Below are 22,535 nucleotides of genomic sequence, written 5' to 3' on the forward strand. Positions count from 1 at the left end.
GAGACCTATGTAACCTAGGTTCTAATACTAACTTATAACGACCCAAAATCCCACACATCGTGATGGCGCATATCTCAATACTAAGCAAGCTGATAACCTCAATAAATCACAATAATCTTTTAAGTTTGAAAACATAATATTTAGGTTTAATAGAAAATCCCACAAAATACTAATACGAAATGCACTCCTTAAATTCAGTGTCACTGAGTGCATGAGCATCTAAATAATAATAAAGTTTGACTAATGAAAATAATGTCTGAAAATATAGAACAGTACAAATCATTGATAGGAAAGAGAGTCAAGGTCTATGAATGCCAAGCAGCTATCTCGATAATTTCCAATAGATAGATCTCTGAAATCTAATAGTCGTCGTATCTGGAAGTACCTGGATCTGAATACAAGAGGAGCAGAGTGTAGTATGAGTACAACCAACTCAATAAGTAACAAGACTAACCTCTAGGCTGAAAATAGTGACGAGTTCTGCAGGCACAATCCAGTACAGAAATATAGGCATGCTTTCAAGTACAACAGTTAGGTTGAATTAAGGATCTTCAGTATGTTGTGTTGTCAGACTTTGGGTTGGGATGATGTGCAATCACCCTTGAGTATGTGTATGGTAAGGTTACACCGGGAATTGATGGCCTAGGAATGACTCTTGGCATGTTCGAAGATGAACGTATGTTTAAGTAGGGGAGGATGTAACGACCCGGCCAGTCGTTTTGAGTATTTGCATTCCGTTCAGCTGTTTGAAGTCATGAGTAGCTTCATATGATACATTTTGACTTATGTGAATCGTCGATTTTGATTTTTAGGTGATCCGAAGTTGATTTGGAAGAATGATTCTCAACTAGGAAGCTTTAAGTTGGAAGAGTTGACTAAGTTTGATTTTTGAGTATTTGACCTCGGATCAGAGTTTTGATGGTTCCGTCAGGTTCAGACGATAATTTTGAACTTGGGTGTATGCCTGAATTTGCCTTTAGATATTCTAGAAGGTTTCGGACTTGGGCGTATACCCAGATTTACATATTAATGCAAGTATTTTTTTTTCAGATTAGACATTTAAGATATAATCACAAGCCTATTCTTTTTGGAATAGCCTCAGGTAAACCGAAATTGCCTCATCTTAACAACTCAAGATGATATTTTATAGGGGAAACAAACTAAATTTGTCCATGAGCTATTGACCAATGCTTGATTTTGTCTTTCATGAGAAATTAACTCAAAAAATACTTCTGTCTTGACCTTAGCTTGTGTATCATATTTGAACTTTTTCTCCAACTCAATTACCCTCTGCCTCAATTTATATAACACTTTTGGGTTATCGAGATTTAAATTTTTTCAAAATTCTTAATTTTTTAAAAATAAAATTTACATATTACAAAAGTACTATAAATTATACTAATAATTAAAAATCAATAATAATATTTAAAAAGCATATGAAAAAATCACAATCAAAAGAAGAATTCGAAAACCTTCACACATACATAAAGAGTAAAGACGAACGAGTACATAAATGACAACTGTCAAATTAAAATGATACTAAAATTTTGCGCTAGTCTGTTTATATCATGCAGACGTGCAAATTAAATGATCAAATTGTTGAAATTTTAATACGAATGGGCAACTTATATTGGAGTCGAAAACCATCGCTATTTGCACATTAATTTTTGCCTTCCTCGTCCATTCTCCCATTAATGGCCCAAAAAAAACGTTCACAATGATTCTGCATGCATAAGTAGAGAATCCATCAAAAAGTCAGATACAATGAAAAAACACTTAATTTAAATATTATATAAAAAAAAAAAGCACCACAAGGTAGTTCAAGAGAAAGAAAACCATACACTGCATCAAGATTTAAGAAGCATATGTATAGCATAAAAAACGGCAGTATGGTGTGCAAAGTGTCCCGCATTTATGCAGTGTAAGTCTGTCAAAGGAAGAATTGTATCCTAAGGACGTGTAATATAACCAACTTACCCTGATTCAAGCATCTGTCACTAATTTTATGGCTCGAACCAGTGACTTACACGTCACACTGAAATAGTTCCAAGGCCCCTCCAAGCATGTGTATAGCATGTGGAAAAGAAAGAATATTTTTCATAGTCCAAGACGACTTACTCTTATGTAGTGATCTGTCTGTTATTTGGTCTTTGCAGCTTTCAGCTTCAAATATAGTTGTAGAAGAATATTGTGCTTCCATATATGATTTCGTTCCGTGAGAAAGAGTGATGCTGTCTGAGCATGACCTAACTATAGTCAAAATTTATTTTTCTTTATTCCTTTCCAATTTTATTTTGACCAAGGTTAGATCATGCTGGCAGCTTCACTTGTTCCCACTTAACGTTGAATAGAAACAATAACTAGCACTCCAAATATAAGCTTCTTGGTCTCCTTGCTTTTGTATTTGGACATTGATTCTAAAGCATCTAGTGCATATAAGAATACAGTACTCAAGTGTTTGACTAGATATTAAATTTAAAAAGAAAGAAATATTTTCAGCACATACAAAATGTATCTTTAGAACATATGATTTTAAACATACATGATATAACACTAACACTGTGTAATCCTATAACTAGGGTTTGGAGAGGACGGTATGTACGTAGTCTTATCCTTACCTTATGAAGGTAGAAAAACTATTTTTGTTAGATCTCGGCTCAAGCAAGGCACATTCATGGCATTGTTTAAAAGAAGTACAATAGTGAAAAAGCCATAAAAAGGAAATAGTATCAACAACAAAATAATAAGATAACCGAAACCGAAGAAATATCATGTCATGAACATGTTAAACATACATGATATTTCGAGTATATGACTACTAGAGCAGGTTAAGAACATGGCAAGAACATGTTATTAAAAACCAAAATGAACAAACTAAAAGGAAGAAGCAGTAAACTACGAAATTTAGATTTTTGTGAATAAGCTTAAAAGGAAAACATGTGAGTGCCAACAATTTATTTTTTTTATTTTTTTATTATTTTTGTAAAAAGAAATTTGATGTTTCTTTCACCTCTTCAAAACCAACGAAAGTAAGAAAGAATATTCACAAGTATGATAAATGCAAGCTACTAAACAATACTTGGAATTAAGGATGGAAAAGCAAGCAAGAGAAAGATTGGTGATAAAGAGACAAGGATATATGAAGCTATGGAGTTGTCTTGGTCTTTATTTATACCAAGTGATTAACAAGGGAAAAAGACACAAAACCCAAAGGCTAAAGCCTAAAGTGAATTAATAAAGTTATTGTGAGCAGCTAACCATTAAAGAGGAAGAGAGACGACGGGTTGGTGGGAGAAAAATGAGTTTAGGTTTGCAGGTGCATTTACAAGCAACAAATTGGTTACTATAGTAGCCACTAACCAGTTCTTTTTTCTGGAATAGATTTTTCATATTATATTTTACCTCAATATAATGATATTCTACAGTTTGGCTCTTATAGAAGATAAGTTGCGGGAATCGAGGTGGAGATGATTCAGGCATATAAAGAGGAGAGACCTTGATGCCCCGATTAGGGGGTGTGAGAGGTTGACCATGACACACGGGTCAGAAGAGGGGTAGAGGGAGGCTTAAGAAGTAATGGGATGATGTGATTAGACAGTACATGGCGCTACTTCAATTTACCGAGGATATGACCCTTGATAGGAGGGTGTGGAGGTCAAGGATTAGTTTTTTGGGTTGATAAGCAGTCTAGAGTTTCGTCTAGGCATCAGAGTAGTATTAGTCCTAGTCTTGTATTTTTCTATTTCATATTGTGTCATTATTTCCGGCAAGACTACATCTTTTTTATTGTATCGTATTCTTAGATATCTATTGTTGCACGTATCTTCATATGTTCTCATATCTACTTACATGGTTGTTGCTATTATTTGTTTATTACTTCATTTTTACTTCTTTTGAGCTGAGGGTATTTCGGAAACAGTCTTTCTACCTACATTAGGTAGGGGTAAGGTCTCCATACACTTCACCCTCCCCAAAATTCACTTGTGGGATTTCACTAGGCTTCTTGTTGTCGTTGTTGTTGTATAATGATATTCTACGAGGGAAATTATTAGCGTAACTGATAAAATTGTTGTCTTGTGACCAAAAAGTTACGGATTCGAACCGTTGAAAAAGTCTCTCGGAGAAATGGAATAAGAAGTGATTTTGGAAGAAGATGACGATGAAAGTGCTGATGAGGAACCTAAACTTACTGTTATTTGGATTGAGTTAGAAGATTCAATTACTAATCTCTTAGTGGGCTTTGGACATAAGAATTGTATAATTCCGAAAAAAATGGAAAAAAAAAAAAATCAAGTGAAGATGGTATTTGAAAGTTAGAGTTGTCTTTAGATATGAATACAATTTTGGACTGTTTTTGAATTTTTGTAAGTGATTTGACTTTGGAAGTTTTTCAAATCTTCGAAAAATTTCAAAAATTCATCTTTAATTTCAAAAAAAAAAAAAGGTGAAAACTTTTGTATGGCCAAACGGCCTCTTAGAAAGTCTTCAAAGAGAAGCAATCGAATACTCTAAACAAACTTCAATTGTAGATTTCTTCCATTAAACTTGTCACATTAAGCTAATCGTACGCTGGATCTCAAGGTCTTCTAGAAATATCCACTATTTAAGTTGAGTTCACTGATAATATTGAATTATTAATGTTTGCCTAAGTTTATAAACTGATCAAATTAAACTAGCTTATAAGCACGTGTAGCTTATTTATACATTTGGTAAACATTTGTATTTATAAGCCAAAATAGTCAAAAGTAATGTGTTGGTCTCTCTCAACTTATTATTTTACAGTTTATAATTAAGCATTTTTGGTTTGAACAAGTGTTTTACTTATTATCCTGATATCTTTCTAATTTTTGAAATACTCTTCCTAAAACATAAGTTTTAATTATCTCTCTATTTTATTTTGGTATTGTTTTTCTAATGTAAAAATTACTTTTGAATTTTATCTTTTTAAATTTTTTTTAAAGATATTCCAATCAATTTAATAGAAAAAGCGTTTATCATTACATTTTTATCAAAAACTGTTTATTATCAGGTTCAACACTTTTATCAAAATATATCCTAACTACTTATTTATAAAATTAATTTCTAACACCTAAAGATACTTTTCAGTACGTGATATTTATCAACTATTTATAATTAGCTAATCGGAAAAAGTACTCACTAGTTCATCTAATTAACCAGGCCACAGGACTTATTTCTCAGTCATCAATTCGAAGAAACCTAAAATTGTTTATTTGTTTACAATTCATAACGCTCCATCTGGTCCAGCCAAGATTTCTTACTCCATTTAATAACAAGTACAAGCATGATCTCTGGATCTGAAAAGCAAAATTTGTCTTATTTTGTTGAAGTAGCTAGGGTTTGTACAAATAAACTCAGTGCAGGTCTCAGGTTGGTCTCAGAATAGGTCAAACTTTTCTTTTGTATCATTAATTATTCACTGCCCTATCCGTCCAACTACTATGTACGTCTTAGTATATATCCCTTCAATCTTAATTCATGTGGTATTATTTGATTGGATACTAAATTTAAGAATTTGTTTTCTATAAAAACTTGTAATCTAAAACATGTTACTATATGTGTATTATAAATCATCTTATTAAGGGTAAAATAGAAAACTTACATTAAATTATTTTTATATATAAAAATAGATTATTCTTTGTTAGAAAAAGGCCCTCCCCAGATCTACAGTGTGAGATAATACTGGGTATGTTGTTGTTGTCATAGAAAAACAAAAAAAAAAGTATATCATATAAATTGGGACCAAAAAAGTAATATTTACATAGTGAATAGATAATACATGTATTTACAATATGTATGCGTATATTATGAATTCTTACAACTCTCTTTTTCTAGACGTTCAAAAGTTATATTCTAAGAAATAGTTAAAGTGCGTGTAAACTTAATTATTTTGATACAACAACACGTATGCCGCAATTTTACACCAATCGGGGTTGACTATATTAATCCTTATTGACTATGTTTCTACGTTTATTTTCATCTCTATCGGTAAGTTTATTCAATAACAATAACAATAATCCCAGTGAAATCTACAAAAGTGGAGTTTGGGCAAGGTGTACGCAGATCTTACTTCCACCTTGTGAAGGTAGAGGAACTGTTTTCGAGAGACCCTTGACTCAAAGAAAGCATAGCCACAGTATACTTGAAGAGAAATATGTCAAGGAAGAAGTCATATAAAAAAAAGAAGCAATAACAAAAAATAGTAATAATAGCCTATTTGGCCAAGCTTCTTGTTTACCTTAAAATTGGATAACAATTAAACTTATAATGAGGTTTTAAGGACACGTGATTTCACCTAATACCAATTGATAAATGTGAAGATTAGTGATAGAAATTAACAATAAAGTAAAGCAAAACCGTGTTGAGACGGATTCAACCATCGAGTTGGAATGCCCTCGAGCTGATTAGTACCAGAACAAGTAAAATTAGAGCAAGCTGATGAACAAGAGAATATAAGCTAAAAAGAGTATTATATGGCTTTGATATGCGAGAATCCAAGTGCCTTACAAATGATTGGAACTCCTCTTTATATAGTAGAGGAATTCTAATTATGGTATAACTCTTATTACAGAAGGAAATCTCATGATTAGCTAATTAACCGTCCTTGATTTGATCCGTTCTGAGATTTCCGCCATGATCTTCGACCAGTCACAAATATCTCATTTTTCTATTATTATGTTATCTTCGATCCTGCTCGATGTATGTCTCATTTGGTCTCAATCACTACCGGCCTCGATCTTGACAGGTACCTCAAATCTCAGTACCTTGTCCTTGTGCCTCAGTCTGATCTATTACGGGATCGATCTTCGATCCTTTACACTGATCTCGGTAAATCAATAAAATCGGGTGGGCCCGATTTTAACGGTATACAGATACTCCCTTCGTTATTTGGAGTGCAATGACAAGAAACGAACTGAGCCTTTGATCCACGACCTATCATGACATCATACCCGAAACGTAAGCGGCAGATTAACTAACACGTCCCGTCGGTGCAGTTCTCAAGGCTTTTAATGTGTGCCAGTTGATGGTCGGCCATTAGTGGTTTCGAACCGTCGACGTGAAACCCACAAATAGGCCCTTTTCTCATTAATTCAAACTTTACTTTCAATTTCTTCTAATATCCAAAGCTTTTTACATCTTTTAAGTGTTTTCGTTCTTCAAAATCTTCAGGTTTTGTTGTCAACCGTCTCTCAAAATACCAAGTCTTATTTTCTTCTTCTTTCTTCAAACTCAAACCCAAAATGGCGAAAACGTCTAAAATCATGTCGCAGAAAGAAACTACCTCTTCATTATAGTTCGCCAGCACCGGCGCCACGGCGGATCATCTTCTTGAGGACTTCATTCCGACGAAGTGTGCCACTACTGCTGATTTCAAGGTGGAGAACACACCCTCGACACCGGGCCGATGTAAACTCATGTCAAGATACATGTGTACAATTGTCGAACACCTCTTCGAGAAGGTGACGGAGGAGTGCAACTGGGTAGGTAAGGATGTCGCGGTGCCTAGCACCAAAGAATCCATCACTACTTACAAGGAGGGGTATCTGTCTGTCTACACCTACCCCTTCACAATAAGTCCCTTAGACCCATCACCGTTGCCTTTTGCAAGATGTACGATGTCGCTCTGGGCCAAATCCACCCATCGTTTTGGAGGATCGTGCTCCTCCTCTGATTCTTTGTTAGTAAGATCGAGGGGCATCCTTTTACCCTCGATCACCTCATGCGCCTTTACGGCCCTCGACTTTATCGAGGAGGCATGATCAAACTTTATCGCTGAGCCACCAAACCCCCATTCTCAAGCATAGACGAGACTCAATACTGAGGTTGGATGGGCAGGTTTGTCTGAATAAAGACTTCAGATCTAATCCTCGCTGAAGATATGTCGTTCTCTTAAAGGTGGAACATGAAACATAAGCATTGCTTGGCCTTCCGAGTATCTATTATTGCCATTCAGCTTTCTTGTTTTTCCCTTATCTAAGTTTTTGTGTTGCATCCACAGCCGTTATGCCAAAAGTAATCCCCGACCTGAGGCAATAGGTCGAGGTATTGGTGTCACAAAAAACCTATTCCGAGCATGCTTGGATAGAGTTGTAAAGGGGCCGATAGGAGGCTCGAAACCATGGTAATCATTTTTCCTTAGTAAGGTTTCCATTCAGACTTTGTTATTTGTACGTACTCTTCTTTTCCATATTGTAGGCCTCGGGAAGGATGTGCTAATGAGGCCCCCCTCTGCTGAAAAAAGGCACTCCTTTACCAGTCTGCCCCGAAGCAGGGCAAAGAGAAGAAAAGGAAAGAGGCTTCAAGTTTCTCAAGCCTGGAGAAGAAAAGGCCGGCAAGGAGGCCCGTAATCCTAAGGGGGACGTTATCCACGTCACTCTAGAGTCCATGCACCAGCTATCGGATGAGACCGAAGATGAGGATGAAGAAGAAAATTCCAAATTAGTATCTCGCGTGCGGTCTGGCATCAAAGTTCAAAGAACCACTAGACAAGCGGGAGACGAAGCTTCTTTGCCCCGACCTAATAAGCCCGAGACAACAAGAGTTAAAGATTCCTCACCTCGAGATGGGGAGGCCATCGAGGAGGCAGTTGAGGTTGGGGTAAACACCGAGCTTGAGGCTCCCCGAAATGAAGATGATTTCTCTAAAGACCCACTTGGGGCAATAGTGATCGGAGACTCCTCCTTATTTCGTCCAATTCCGAATTCGATGATACATGACGCTCAGGCTGTAGAGACTTGTAACGGAGAGGGGGTCCATGGAGGAGAAGATTTTTTCCAAGGCTGTTTAGCTGATGTTGAAGATATCACCGATTTGGGTGATTTGGACATACCAAGGAAGAGCTCGAATGAGGCTTCCTCGAGCTATACATTGACTAACCAATTCTCGGCTCCTAGTGTTGACCCCGATCGAAAGTGGCCTCTTATCATCGATCTCGGAAGATACACAAGTTTTATCTTCCCACATATGAGTGGAAAGTTACCTTCGATGCTTGGTCATTGAGGAGGATCAAATCAAAATGAATGTAGTGGATGTTGCCTGCATGTTCAACGAGGCCCAGCATGCTCTGAACTGGGTAAGTTCAAGGACTATTGTCTTTTCTTGACTTTTGACTTGTGGATATCTCTAATATTTCTTCCTTTCTTGCAGGATTCGGTGTTGCACCACGAGGCCTTTCTTCAAGTTTGAGAGGAACACAAGGTCGAGGCCCAAGATCTCACTGAGAAGTGCAACACATACAAGATTCTCAGTGAGAAGCTTCAGGTGTACCTGGTAGAGACTTGAAACGCAAATGAAGAGATGGCCAAGCAGGTATTATGAATTCTTCATGATAGTGAGGACAAGTGGGAGATAACGACTAACAATCCCATTATGTAGGCTCAATAGAGGCTCGAACAGATCAAGGGCTTTCAAGGGAAAATAGACGAAGTGCGAGCTGAAGTCGATTAGTTCAGGGGATTTATGGACATCCTAGCCATACAAAAAAAGATCGTTCAAGCAGAGCTGGATTCTGCCAAGTCACAGCTTCGATATGCAAGGGACAAGGCCTCGGTCCAAGCGAAGAAGGTTGAGGAGCTTGAATCCAATTTAGCTGATCTGGACAATGAGCTCGAGATTGCCAGATCTGAAGTGGCTGCTGCCAATATTAAGGCTCATGCTATTGTAGATCAATACAAAGTTGATGCCAAAGCCACCCTCGAATAGACCAGGAGCACGGTTGATAATTCGAAGTGGCAGGCTCGAAGGGAGGTTCTCGAGTGGATCCTTGCTCAAAGTGTCAACATCTCTACTGAACTCGAGATCGCCAAGGATGAGGAAGCAAAGTCTCGAAAGTTAGCATTTCCTGATGAGGATTATGAGGATGAGGGCAGATCCAACGAAGATAACTCATTGGGTGAAGAAGTTGTTCCCGAAGAAGACTAGGCCTTTAGGATTAGTAGTGTTTCCTTTTAAGACTGTTTTGGCCTTTGTAAAGAGTTTTTGATCGGGTCATGTGGCCCTTGTAAGAACAACCTTAATATATAAAAAAATTCCTTTCCATTCCTTTCTGAATTTGTCGTTTTCCCCTTGTTTTGTCTTTGTTTATTTGATGCCTTACGAGGTTGCATTCATAGGCTCGAGGTCTAGGCAATTTTGGACCGAAACTGAACTAGTGTCGAGTGAGTAATTGCTTGAACTCGATGTAGGGTAACTCTTAGGTTTTTATTAAGTGAGGATGATTCCTAGAACTCAAAGCAAAAGATTGCTCTTAGGATTTTGTATTAGGCTGATATGGTCTTTGTAGAACGATCCTTTTAATATACATAAGGCTTTTGACCCTTTTTGTCTTAAAAATTTAATCACATAAAAATTTGTTATCTCTTAGCATGAGATAAATCTGTATTCATATTCCATTGTTTTCGACGGCTGATGATATCGAAACCCTTTGTTTCGTAATGCCTTAATATGAAACAGAGAAAATAGTTCGAGAATTCAAACAATTCGGTACCCCTTAGGGTTTTCGAGGGTTGATGTAATCGAAACCATTTGTAATTTTGCCAAGGGTAGCCTTTTTTAAACCGGTTTTATGAAAATATTCGAAGGCCTATTTTATTACAGAATTCGAACGTCTTTGAACCGTATCAGTTTGGCCGTAGCCTTTAGGTTGGGATTTGCCTCTTGGGCTTGTTTCCCTATTACACTCCGAACTTGTTCGAAGTGGCAGTCCCCGATTGCGGCGGCCGTGGACTATAAAATCAAGGGTTGCCTTTTTAAAGTCTTACGATCTCGAGGTCCTAGTAATTTGATCATATCAATTTTTCGGATGGCAGCCTCGAATGAGGGGTTAGTTGTTCGAACTTTAGTTTTGATCGGCCCTTAAGCTAGTTTCCATAATAGATCATAAGTACGAAATTGTAAAGTAAACTTTTCTAAGGCATAAAATATTTGGCAAGGAAAAATACTTCTCTTAATAGATGATTATACATGTGTACATGTTCGATGTTAGGCCTCGAATAATCTACATGGGCATGGTTCGTTCGACCGTTTGACCCTTATAAAATTTGCCTATCAAGAACCTGTTGACACGAAGTACTTTTCTTATAACATTCGAGGGTGATGCTCCCCGGTATTCGGGGTTGATTGTAAAGAAGCCTCAGATACTGTTGAATTGCTCTAAGTTAGTGCGAACAATAGTTGCCTCATTAAAAACTTTGTCGGAAAAACCCATTTGGAACAAAAATCGGTCTAAGGGAAAAAGAGTGCAACGCGTGCTTTCATACCTAAGGATTTTGTGTTAAAGAATCCATCGATGTCTTCGATCGAACACCTGTAATTGGTTAACATAAAATATAAACGAAAAAGGAGAAGGTCGTACCTTAGCAGTAATATCGTTTGAGGAGTGATACACTCCAATTGTTTGGTAATTTCTCATCGTTTGTCGTGCCAAGTTTGTAAGATTCTTTCCCAATGATAACGAGGACCTGATATGGTCCCTCCCAGTTTGGGCCAAGTTTTCCTTCATTCGGGTTTCGAGTGTTGAGGGTGACTTTTCTCAGAACTAAATCCCCTATTTTAAAGGGTCGAAGGTTGGCTCTTCGGTTATAATACCTTTCGATTCATTGTTTCTGTGCGGTCATTCGAACGAGGGCGGCTTCCCATCTTTCATCTAGTAATTCGAGACTTGTATTCATAGCCTCGTGATTTGACTCTTCCATTGCATGCTGAAACCTAAGGCTAGGTTCTCCGACTTCGACCGGGATTAGAGCTTCGGCACCGTCTACTAAAGAGAATGGTGTTGCCCCCGTACTGGATTTTGACATTTTATGGTATGCCCCAAAGGACCTCGAGCAGTATTTCTCTCCATTATCATTTAGCGTCGGTCAACCTTTTCTTTAGATTTTGAATGATGGTCTTGTTTGTCAACTCAGCTTGTCTGTTCCCACTAGGATGATATGGCGTTGATAAGATCCTTTTAATTTTGTGGTCTTCGATAAAAAAATTCACTTTGTTGCTGACGAATTGCTTCCCATTGTCGCATACGATCTCGGCAGGCATCCCGAATCGACATATAATATGGTCCCAAATGAAGTCTATGAATTCTTTTTCTCTGACTTTTTCGAAGGTCTGTGCTTCAACCCATTTAGAAAAATAGTCAGTCGTAAACAAAATTAATTGAGTTTTATCTGGGGCCGATAGGAGAGGGCCAACGATGTCCATTTTCCATTTCATGAACGGCCGTGGTAAAAAGACTGAATGGAGCTGCTCTCGGGGTTGGTGAATCATCGGCGCATACCTTTGGCATTTGTCGCATTTTCGAACAAACTCTTTTGTATGTCTTTCCATATTGGCCCAATAGTATCCTGCTTTGATGACTTTGTAAACCAATGACTCGGCACCGGAATGATTTTTGCAAGTGCCCTCGTGAATTACTCGTAGAACGTAGTCGGTATCTCCTGGTCCCAAACATATCGCCAACAGTCCATCGAACATTCTCCTATGCAGTGTTCCATCCTCGTCCAATGTGAACCATACGGCCTTCGTGCGTAGAGTCCTCGATTCCTTAGGATCCGATGGAAGCTTCCCGTTTTTTAGGTTTTCGATATACTTATTCCTCCAATCCCAGGTTAGACTTGTGGAGTTTATTTCCGCCTGACCTTCTTCGATTACTAACCTCGAAAGTTGTACGACAGTCCCCAAGCTACGTTCGTCAACTTTGATTGATGACCCCAAATTTTCAAAGGCATCGGCTTCGCTGTTTTGTTCTCGAGGTACGTGTTGTAAGGTCCATTCTTTAAATCGAGTAGACACACCTATAGTTTGTCCAAGTACCTCTGCATTTGATCTTCTCGAACCTCGAAGGTTCTGTTGATTGATTTACCACAAGTAGGGAGTCACACTTGGCCTCGATGACCTCTACTCCCAAGCTTTTGGCTAGCTCGAGACCTACAATCATGGCCTCATACTCGGGCTCATTGTTAGTTTATTCAAGTTTTGATAGACTGTCTAATTGTATTGCTTGTGGTAGGCTTAAAAATGATGTCTAGCCCGGACCCTTTCACGTTTGAAGCGCCATCTGTGAAGAGGGTCCACACCCCCGATGATGTACCCGATTCTAATAATTATTCCTTTTCGACCTCAGTTATGAGGGCTAGCGTGAAGTCGGCCATGAAGTCTGCCAAGATTTGAGACTTGATGGTCGTTCAGGGTTGATACTCGATATCTTACCCGCTGATCTCGATGTCCCATTTAGCCAATCGACCCGAGAGTTCGGGCTTGTGCAAAATGTTGCTAAGGGTATAGGTGGGTTATAACACAAATTGGGTGACACTGAAAGTATAGAATTAATTTCCTAGAGGCGCTTATTAGAGCGAGCGCTAATTTTTCTAGGTGTGGGTATCGGGTTTCGGCCTCTCCTAGAGTTCGACTAACATAATAAACAGGGAATTGCGTACCTTGCTCTTCTCGAAATAAGACCCTACTTACCACTATCTATGAGATGGCTAAATATAAGTAAAGTTGCTCGTCCGCTTTCGGGGTGTGAAGCAATAGTGGGCTTGACAGGTATCGCTTCAGTTCCTCCAAGGCTTGTTGACATTCTGGGGTTCATTCGAAATTTCTCATCTTCTTGAGCAGTGAGAAGAAACAGTGGTTCCTATATGAGGACCTCGAAATAAATCAACCTAGGACGGTTATGCGTCCTGTTAACCTTTTGTACGGCCTTGACATTATCAACGATTATGATGTCTTCGATAGCCTTGATGATTTTATAGGGATTGAACTCGATCCCTCGATTTGATACCATAAAGCCGAGGAACTTGCCCGAACCAACCTCGAATGCACATTTCTCCGGGTTGAGCTTCATGTTGTACTTTCTTAGTATGTCGAAGGCCTCCTGCAAATATTTTAAATGATCCTCTGCTCGCAGGAACTTAACTAATATATCGTCAATATAAATCTCCATTGATTTACCTATTTGTTCTTCGAACATTCATTTTGCTAGGCATTGATAAGTAGCACCAGCATTTGTTAGTCCAAACGGCATTATGTTATAACAATAGGTGACGTATTTAGTGATTAACGAAGTCTTTTCTTGATCCTCCGGGTTCATTTTTATTTGATTGTACCCGGAGTAGGCATCGTGAAAACTAAGGATCTTGTGGCCGGCCGTGGCATCGATCATGCGATCAATATTCGGCAAAGGAAAGGAATATTTGGGGCATGCCTTGTTTAAATGCTTATAGTCTACGCACATTCTAAGTTTATTTCTCTTTTTAGGGACTACAACTACGTTTTCTAACCATTCGGGATATTTTACCTCCTGAATGGATCCTATATTGATAAGTTTTGTTACCTCGTCCTTAGTGAATGCATGTTTTACCTCGGACAGGGGCCTTCTCTTTTGTTTTACCAGGCGGAACTTTGGGTCCAAGCTCAGTCCATACATAGTGATCTCCAGTGGGATCCCTGTCATATCTATGTAGGACCAAGCAAAAGAATCCATGTTATCTAAAAGGAATTGAACGAGTTTTTTCCTGAGCTTGGGGGTTAACCCTATGCCCAGGAATACCTTTCGATCGGGCAGATACTCGTTCAGTATGAGTTGTTCCGGCTCTTCGACCGTTGACTTCGTTGCATCAGAGTCATCAGGGATTATGAATGTTCGAGGTATCATATAATCATCATCCTCGAAGTTTCTTGCTCCTCCGATCGGGCTGAGGCTGGCGGTTGTGGTTGCTATTTGACTTCTTGTTTTCCCTTTAACTCAGATCCCTTTGTTGATAAAAGCGTTGATATCGGTACTATTTCGTCGATTGCAAACATTTCTTTGGCGGCGGGTTGTTCACCGTACACTATTTTGATTCCGTCTGATGTTGGGGACTTCAGGACTTGATGAAGCGTCGAGGGAACTGCCCTCATGTTATGAATCCAAGGCCTTTCGAGCAGCGCATTGTACCTTATGTCACCTTCTATCACATGGAACTTTGTTTCTTGGATAGTCTCGGCCATATTTACTAGCAAACTGATTTCCCCTTTGGTGGTTTCACTTGCCATGTTGAAGCCGTTAAGTACTCGAGCTGCGGGCACGATTTGATCTTGGAGGCCGAGTTTCTCTACGACCCTTGATCGAATAATGTTTGCCAAGCTACCTGGATCAATCAACACACGTTTAACTTGAATTTTATTCATAAGAATAGATATTACCAATGCGTCGTTGTGAGGTTGCTCGATCCCTTCTGCATCCTCGTCGTTGAAAGACAAAGCTTCTTCTGGTAAGTAGTTCCGAGTTTGTTTTTCCATTGTGATTGCCACCTTGGTGCGTTTAAATACCAGTCCTTGAGGAACATCGAATCCTCCAACGATCATGTGAATCACATGATGTGGCTCTTCCTGCTCGTTCTGTCTATTTGAATCTCTATTTTTGAAGTGGTTCTTGGCTCGATCACTTACGAATTCTCGAAGGTGACCCTCGTTGAATAGAAGACCTACCTCATCCCTCAATTGTCTGCAGTCTTCAGTTTTATGGCCATAGGTACCATGGTATTTGCACATTTGATTAGGGTTCCTTTGAGTTGGATCAATCTGTAAGGATCTAGGTCATCTAGTATCCTTGATTCGATAATGGTTGATACAATAGCCGATGCATTGATGCTGAAGTTGTATTCTGATAGTCATGGTGCTTTTGTGGGCTCGACATGTTTATCGAAGCCACTTTTACTCATGAGCCATCGGGAGTTCTATCCTCGATCATTCCTTCGATCATTTCAAACTGGATTACATCCTGGGTCGTTGTTTTTACAATTTACGACGTATGGTTTATACCGATCTTTGTTTGATCAGGGTTCTCTATCAATGTCCCTTTGAATTATTCTGACGGGCCTATTTGGGTAGACAGAACCGGAAGGGGTTCCCAATTGATCATCCTCGACCCTAATCTTTGACTAGTGCGGATTATGTACATCAGCCCAGGTCACAGCTGGATATTCAATTAAATTCTGCTTTAGTTGTTGTGATGCTATTGAACTTCATTCGTTCAAACCTTGAGTAAAAGCTTGAACAGCCCAATCATCTGTGACCAGGGGTAAGTTCATGCGCTCCATATGGAACCGAGATACGAATTCCATCGACATTTTGTTGTCCTTTTGTTTCACTTTGAAGAGGTCCGACTTCCTAGTCGCAACATTTATTTCTCCAGCGTGTGCCTTCACGAAGGAATCTGCAAGCATGGCGAAGGAATCGATGGAATTGGGCGGCAAATTGTGATACCATATCATTTCCACTTTCGATAAAGTTTCTCCAAACTATTTCAATAGAACGTATTCAATCTCATCATCTTCTAAGCTATTCCCCTTTATTGTGCATGTATAACAAGTGACATGCTCATTAGGGTTGGTGGTTCCATTGTATTTGTGAATTTCTGGCATGCGAAACTTTTTTGGGATGGGTTTCGCAGCCGCACTTGGAGGGAAAGGCTTCTGCATTAACTTCTTCGAATCCAAACCCTTAGAATCGGTGGTGCCCCCAATATTTGGTCAACCCGAAAGTTTTATGTTTCTACCTTTTTGTCATTTGCCTCTATTTTCTTTTCACCTGATTCAATCCGTTTAGTGAGCTCCTCGAGCATTTTCCTAATGGCGGGGTCAGTCCCGATTCATTGGCGTTCGATCTTTCTGATATAGGTTCAGCTCTATGAACAACTTCTTGTGATGTTTCGAGCTCAATTCTGCTTGGTGCTCGATTCTGATTTTGGAGTTATGCTATCACAACTTGTTGAGTCTGAAACATCTCGAATATCATTTGAAGGCTAATTTTGCCTTCTCCACCACTCTGTGCATTCTGATCGGCTGCTCAAGCATTTCTGCCGATGCTATTTTTAGGGTCAACGCCAAATTTCCATCAATGGCAATATGGGAGCCGACATCGACTGGGTCTACGACCGGCGGTCCATCGGGGTTGACTGGAGGTATTTCGTTTTTCGGAGCGGCTATGTTTTTGTTCTCGCCATGAAGACCAAGGTCGTTGTCTGTGTGAGTGGGTGCTACTTGAGAGTTTGACATATTGATTCCTAAAATCAAAGACACTTAAGAGAACAAGCATAAATCAGTATGTGTTATGAGAATTAATACCAGGCAATCACTATTATCCTTAGCCCCACGATGGGCGCCAAACTATTTACCCTTAAAATTGGATAACAATTAAACTTATAATATGATTTTATGAACATGTGATTTCACCTAATACCAATTGATAAATATGAATATTAGTGATAAAAATTAACAATAAAGTAAAGCAAACCAGTGTTGAGACAGAATTCAACACTCGAGTTAGAATGCCCTTGAGATGATTGGTACCATAACAAGTAAAAATAGAGCAACCTGATGAACAAGAGAATATAAGCTAAAAAGAGTATTATATGGCTTTGATATGCGAGAATTCAAGTGCCTTACAAATTATTGGATTCCTCTTTATATAGTAGAGGAATTCTAATTATGGTATAACTCTAATTACAGAAGGAAATTCCATGATTAGCTTATTAACCGTCCTTAATTTGATCCGTTCTGAGATTTCCGCCATGATATTCGACCAGTCACGGATATCTCGTCTTTCTGTTATTATGCTATTATCGATCTTGCTCGATGTCTATCTCATTTGGTATCAATCACTATTGGCCTCGATCTTGACAGGTACATTGAATCTCGAACTCAGTACCTTATCCTCATGCATTGGTCTGATCTATTACGTGATCGATATTCGATCCTTCACACTGGTCTCGGTAAATCAGTAAAATCGGGTTATACACTTCTTTCAAAGCCAAAAGTGTTTTTTTCTAAAAAAAATACTTTTTTCTTTCTTAACTTGATTCGTGGGGAAAAAAGCATTTTTGGGGAGAAGTAGAAAAAAGTAGCGTTTCCCCAGAAACAGAAGCAATTTTAAATATTCTTCCTACGAAAAATGCCCCTAGCAAAATATTTTTCATGTTTTTATTCGTAATTTGATAATTAAAGGTACTTTTTAAAAAGTTTGGTCAAATAATTGCTCATAATGCTTTATAAATTGATTAGCCAAAACACAAACAGTCTTTCTCCGAAAGTACATTTTCAAAAATACTTCTCAAAATAAATCGATTTTTTCAGCTTGGCAAAACATACTACTCCCTCCGTTCCAGTTTATGTGAACTCATTTCCTTTTTGGTTTATTCCAAAAAGAATGACTTCTTTCTAAATTTGGAAATAATTTAGCTTAAACTTATAATTCTACCCTTAACGAGAAGCTTTTATAACCACACAAATATTCCGAACCCTTTTTTAATTTATTTAAGACCACAAATTCCAAAATTTTTCATTTTTTTCTTAAACTCCGTATCCAGTCAAACGAGTCCACGTAAATTGAAATGGAAAAAATATAAAACAAGTAAAGCAAAAGGAACAACAGCTTGTACTAGTACTAGAGATCTACGTATGGAAACTACTAGAGTAATGAGCCAGCAAGTTTATTCGAACATTATATTATAATTAAAAAGACAAAAAGTAGTTGGATATTTGCATCTCTTCTCTTCTCAATGGCCAGGGGGCCTCTGAAAAACCGTACAAATAACACCAATTTCTAAGAACAAAAGAATTACACAAGGGTCCTAAGACAAGAAAATACAAGTTGACAAATGACAACTCAATCAACTGTAATAAAGTTTATGTACTTTTGTATTGACCATCATTTAGACTTCAATTAATAATAGAGCAGGCTACTCCTCATGGTAATATAAAGAAATGATTAAAAATAGAGTGGCAAATATTTTTTTATGGTTAATCAAATATTTTGAATTTGAGTTTTGAGTATTAAGTATAAAGAAATGATTAAGTATTAAGTTGTCTTTATTAGGGACCTTTTACAAGGGGTTTTTTGATAGGGTGTATAAGAATTGTATTAAATATGGTGTATTAAATATTCGTAATGTTGGAGATTAGGTATACAACATCAACAACACCAACAACAATAACAACAACAATAACACAGTATAATCCCACTTAGTGAGGTCTGAGGAGGGTAGTGTATACGCAGACCTTACCCCTACCCTGGGGTAGAGAGGTTGTTTCCAAATAGACCCGCGACATCCTTCCCTCCAAGAACTTCTCACTTTGATCTTGGGAAGACTCGAACTCACAACCTCTTAGTTAGAAGTGGAGGTTGTTTACCATCAGAGCAACTCCTCTTGTCTGAGGAGGGTGAGATGTATGCGGACCTTACTCCATAAAGAGGCTATTTTCGAAAAACCATCGGCTCAAAAGAAGTGAAATGAAGCAATAAACAGACATCAGCAACAACCAGGTAATTAAACATGGGTATAAATGAGGATATGTGCAACAACAGATATTTAAGAATACGATACTATAAGTATAGATTCAATCTTGCTAGAAATAACGACACAATATGAAACTTGAAGATTAGGTATGTTGAGATTATTTCTTATTGACTGTTTGATGTGGTATATTAAAGGTTTTGACAGGACAATTTTGTCTTTATACATAGTTATTCATTTATTAAAAATTATAGTATTGCTAATGTCATAATTTATTTTGTATTAGAATAGTACTTAATATGGTATATAATTAATACAAAATATTAGTTACATATAAATTAAAAAGCATTACTCCCTCCGTCCAAAATAAGTGATTTTTTTGGATGTTTTCACACAAATTAAGAAATTCACTTTTTAGCATTAATTAACAATGGAATTGACCGTATTAACCTTTACTATCTCACATAAACACTCCTAACACATATTCCAACACTATTTACTCCAAGGACAATGTAGAAAAAAAAATAATTAATTCATTACCACAAGAAAAAGGCCAAAAAATCACTTATTTTGGACCGGGAGTATCAAATAAGAAATGATCCAAAGAACTATAATTGCTCCACATTTAAACGACAACTCATTGCAGTCTAAGCCTAGAGACTAGATTGGTCCACAGCCTGCCAATTGAGTTCCTTTTTCTGCTACTTATAACTCTGTTTATTTTTCAGATTCTTGGAATTGAAAACAGTATCTGTACTTTTCTTGGTATGCTCATTTCACAATCTTTAACTTTTAAGAAACACAGAAAAAGACAAAAGAAGACTAAATTTTTTCAACCGTTAAATTTTTTACGAACCCTAAGCTCCCGTTGGCCATAAAATTTGGGGGCTTATTTGTTTATAGAATTTAATTATTTTTAGCTTGTTTTAAAAATTAAATCTTCAAAATCTCAAAAACAACTCTAGAGTAGTTTTTGAAGTTTTCTACTTAAAATTTAATTTTTTTTTCAAGTAAAATGTATGTCCAAACATCATTTCAATTTTCAAAAATTATTTTTCATCTAATCTTTAAAAACACTTTTTTTAAAAAAAAAATTTATAACTAAATCTATGTCAAAGCGCTAGCTAGAGGGTCATTTGGTCAAACACTTTAATTTTAAAAAAATATTTAATAAAAATAAATTATTTTTGGCCAAAAAGAAATACGGTCAAACAACATGCTATAACCTAAAGGACAGGCCTTGCCAACTACCTCTAAATGTGAGTTCCATTTAATCCTTTTTTCTAAGATTTTCCTCAAATTTACCATAATTTGTTAAATTGTTTAAGAATATCAAATGGCTAAAAAAAAATTAGCTTTTTTATTTTTATAAGGCAGTGGTAAGATCTTTATATACATTTGTTGCAGAAGCCAAATGTATATAGTGTGAATAAGTCACAACTACTATACCAAAAATTATGACAGCCACCAAATAATAAATAAGACAATAAGCAACAATAAAGGGAAAACCAGAATTTACGAGGTTCGGCTAATTTTGCTTACTCCTCGGACACAACCAATATTTTATTCCACTCCAAAAATACAAGTGAAATAATACTAAAGAGAGAAGATACGAATGCCTTAAACAGATGAGAAGGCAAATGAGAGGTGTGTTTAAATCCTAAACATTAAGCCTTCTTTTATAGGGGAAAATTCCCCCAACTATTGCTAACCCACCGATGTGGGAAGCTGAAATATTTGACATTTCAACAAATCTCCACCTTGGCAAAAATTTCACGTCTTCAATTTTCTCTCTATAACAAATTTTGGTTGTGTCTTCATCTTCAATCTTCAGTGTTCAACAATGTTGATCAAATCCAAACAATGTTGAAACTTGACCGCAGTCACCACCTTTGTCAGCATATCAGCAGGATTCTCCGTAGTATGAATTTTCTTCACCGTGACTCCACCTTCTTCTATGATTTCTCGTACGAAATGATACCGAACATAAATGTGCTTCGTCCTTGCATGATAAACTTGGTTCTTCGCTAATTGAATAGCACTTTGACTATCACAAAAAATTGTGATACCTTTTTGTTCAACACCAAGCTCCTTTAGCAATCCTTGAAGCCAAATTGCCTCTTTCACAACCTCTGTAATAGCCATGTACTCTGCCTCTGTTGTAGACAAAGCAACTGTTGACTGCAAAGTAGACTTCCAACTAACTGGTGCATTTGCAAAAGTAAACACACAACCAGTAGTTGATCTTCGTTTGTCCATATCACCCGCAAAATCTGAGTCACAATATCCAACTACAAACTGATTGTCTTCCTGCTCAAAAACTAACCCGACATCTACAGTATTATGAATATACCGTAGAATCCACTTCACAGCTTGCCAATGCTCCTTCCCTGGATTGTGCATATATCTGCTAATAACTCCAACAGCTTGTGAAATGTCAGGCCTTATGCAAACCATTGCATACATCAAGCTACCAACAGCATTTGCGTATGGTACTTTTGACATATACTCTCGTTCAGATTCATCCATTGGCGACATAGTAGTACTTATCTTAAAATGGGGAGCAAGTGGAGTACTAACTGGCTTAGTCTTGTCATCTATGCCAAAACGTTGTAGTACTCTCTTCAAATATTCTTTCTGAGATAAACAGAGTTTCTTTGAACGTCTATCTCTAATTATCTCCATGCCAAGAATTTTCTTTGCCTCACCCAGATCCTTCATCTCGAACTCCTTCTTCAGTTGAATCTTCAACTTATCAATTTCTTCCGAATTCTTGGAAGCTATCAACATATCATCAACATATAGGAGAAGATATACAAAGGAACCATCTTTAAGCTTGTGCAAATACACACAATGATCGTATTTGCTTCTCTTGTACCCTTGCCGCAACATAAACTCGTCAAATCGCTTGTACCATTGTCTAGAAGATTGTTTCAATCCGTACAACGATTTTTCAAGTTTGCACACCATATTTTCTTTTCCAGCAACTTTGAATCCTTCTGGCTGAGTCATGTAGATTTCCTCCTCCAAGTTTCCATGTAAAAACGCAGTTTTTACATCCATCTGAACTAGTTCCAAATCCAATTGTGCTACCAAAGCCAACATAATTCTAATGGAGGAATGTTTTACAACTGGAGAAAACACTTCATTGTAATCAATTCCCTCCTTTTGAGCATATCCTTTGGCCACCAATCTTACTTTGTAGCGAACATCTACTTGGTTAGGAAATCCTTCCTTCTTTGCAAAT

This window comes from Nicotiana tabacum, chromosome 3, assembly GCF_000715075.1.
Source record: "Nicotiana tabacum cultivar K326 chromosome 3, ASM71507v2, whole genome shotgun sequence".
NCBI classification, from domain to species: domain Eukaryota; kingdom Viridiplantae; phylum Streptophyta; class Magnoliopsida; order Solanales; family Solanaceae; genus Nicotiana; species Nicotiana tabacum.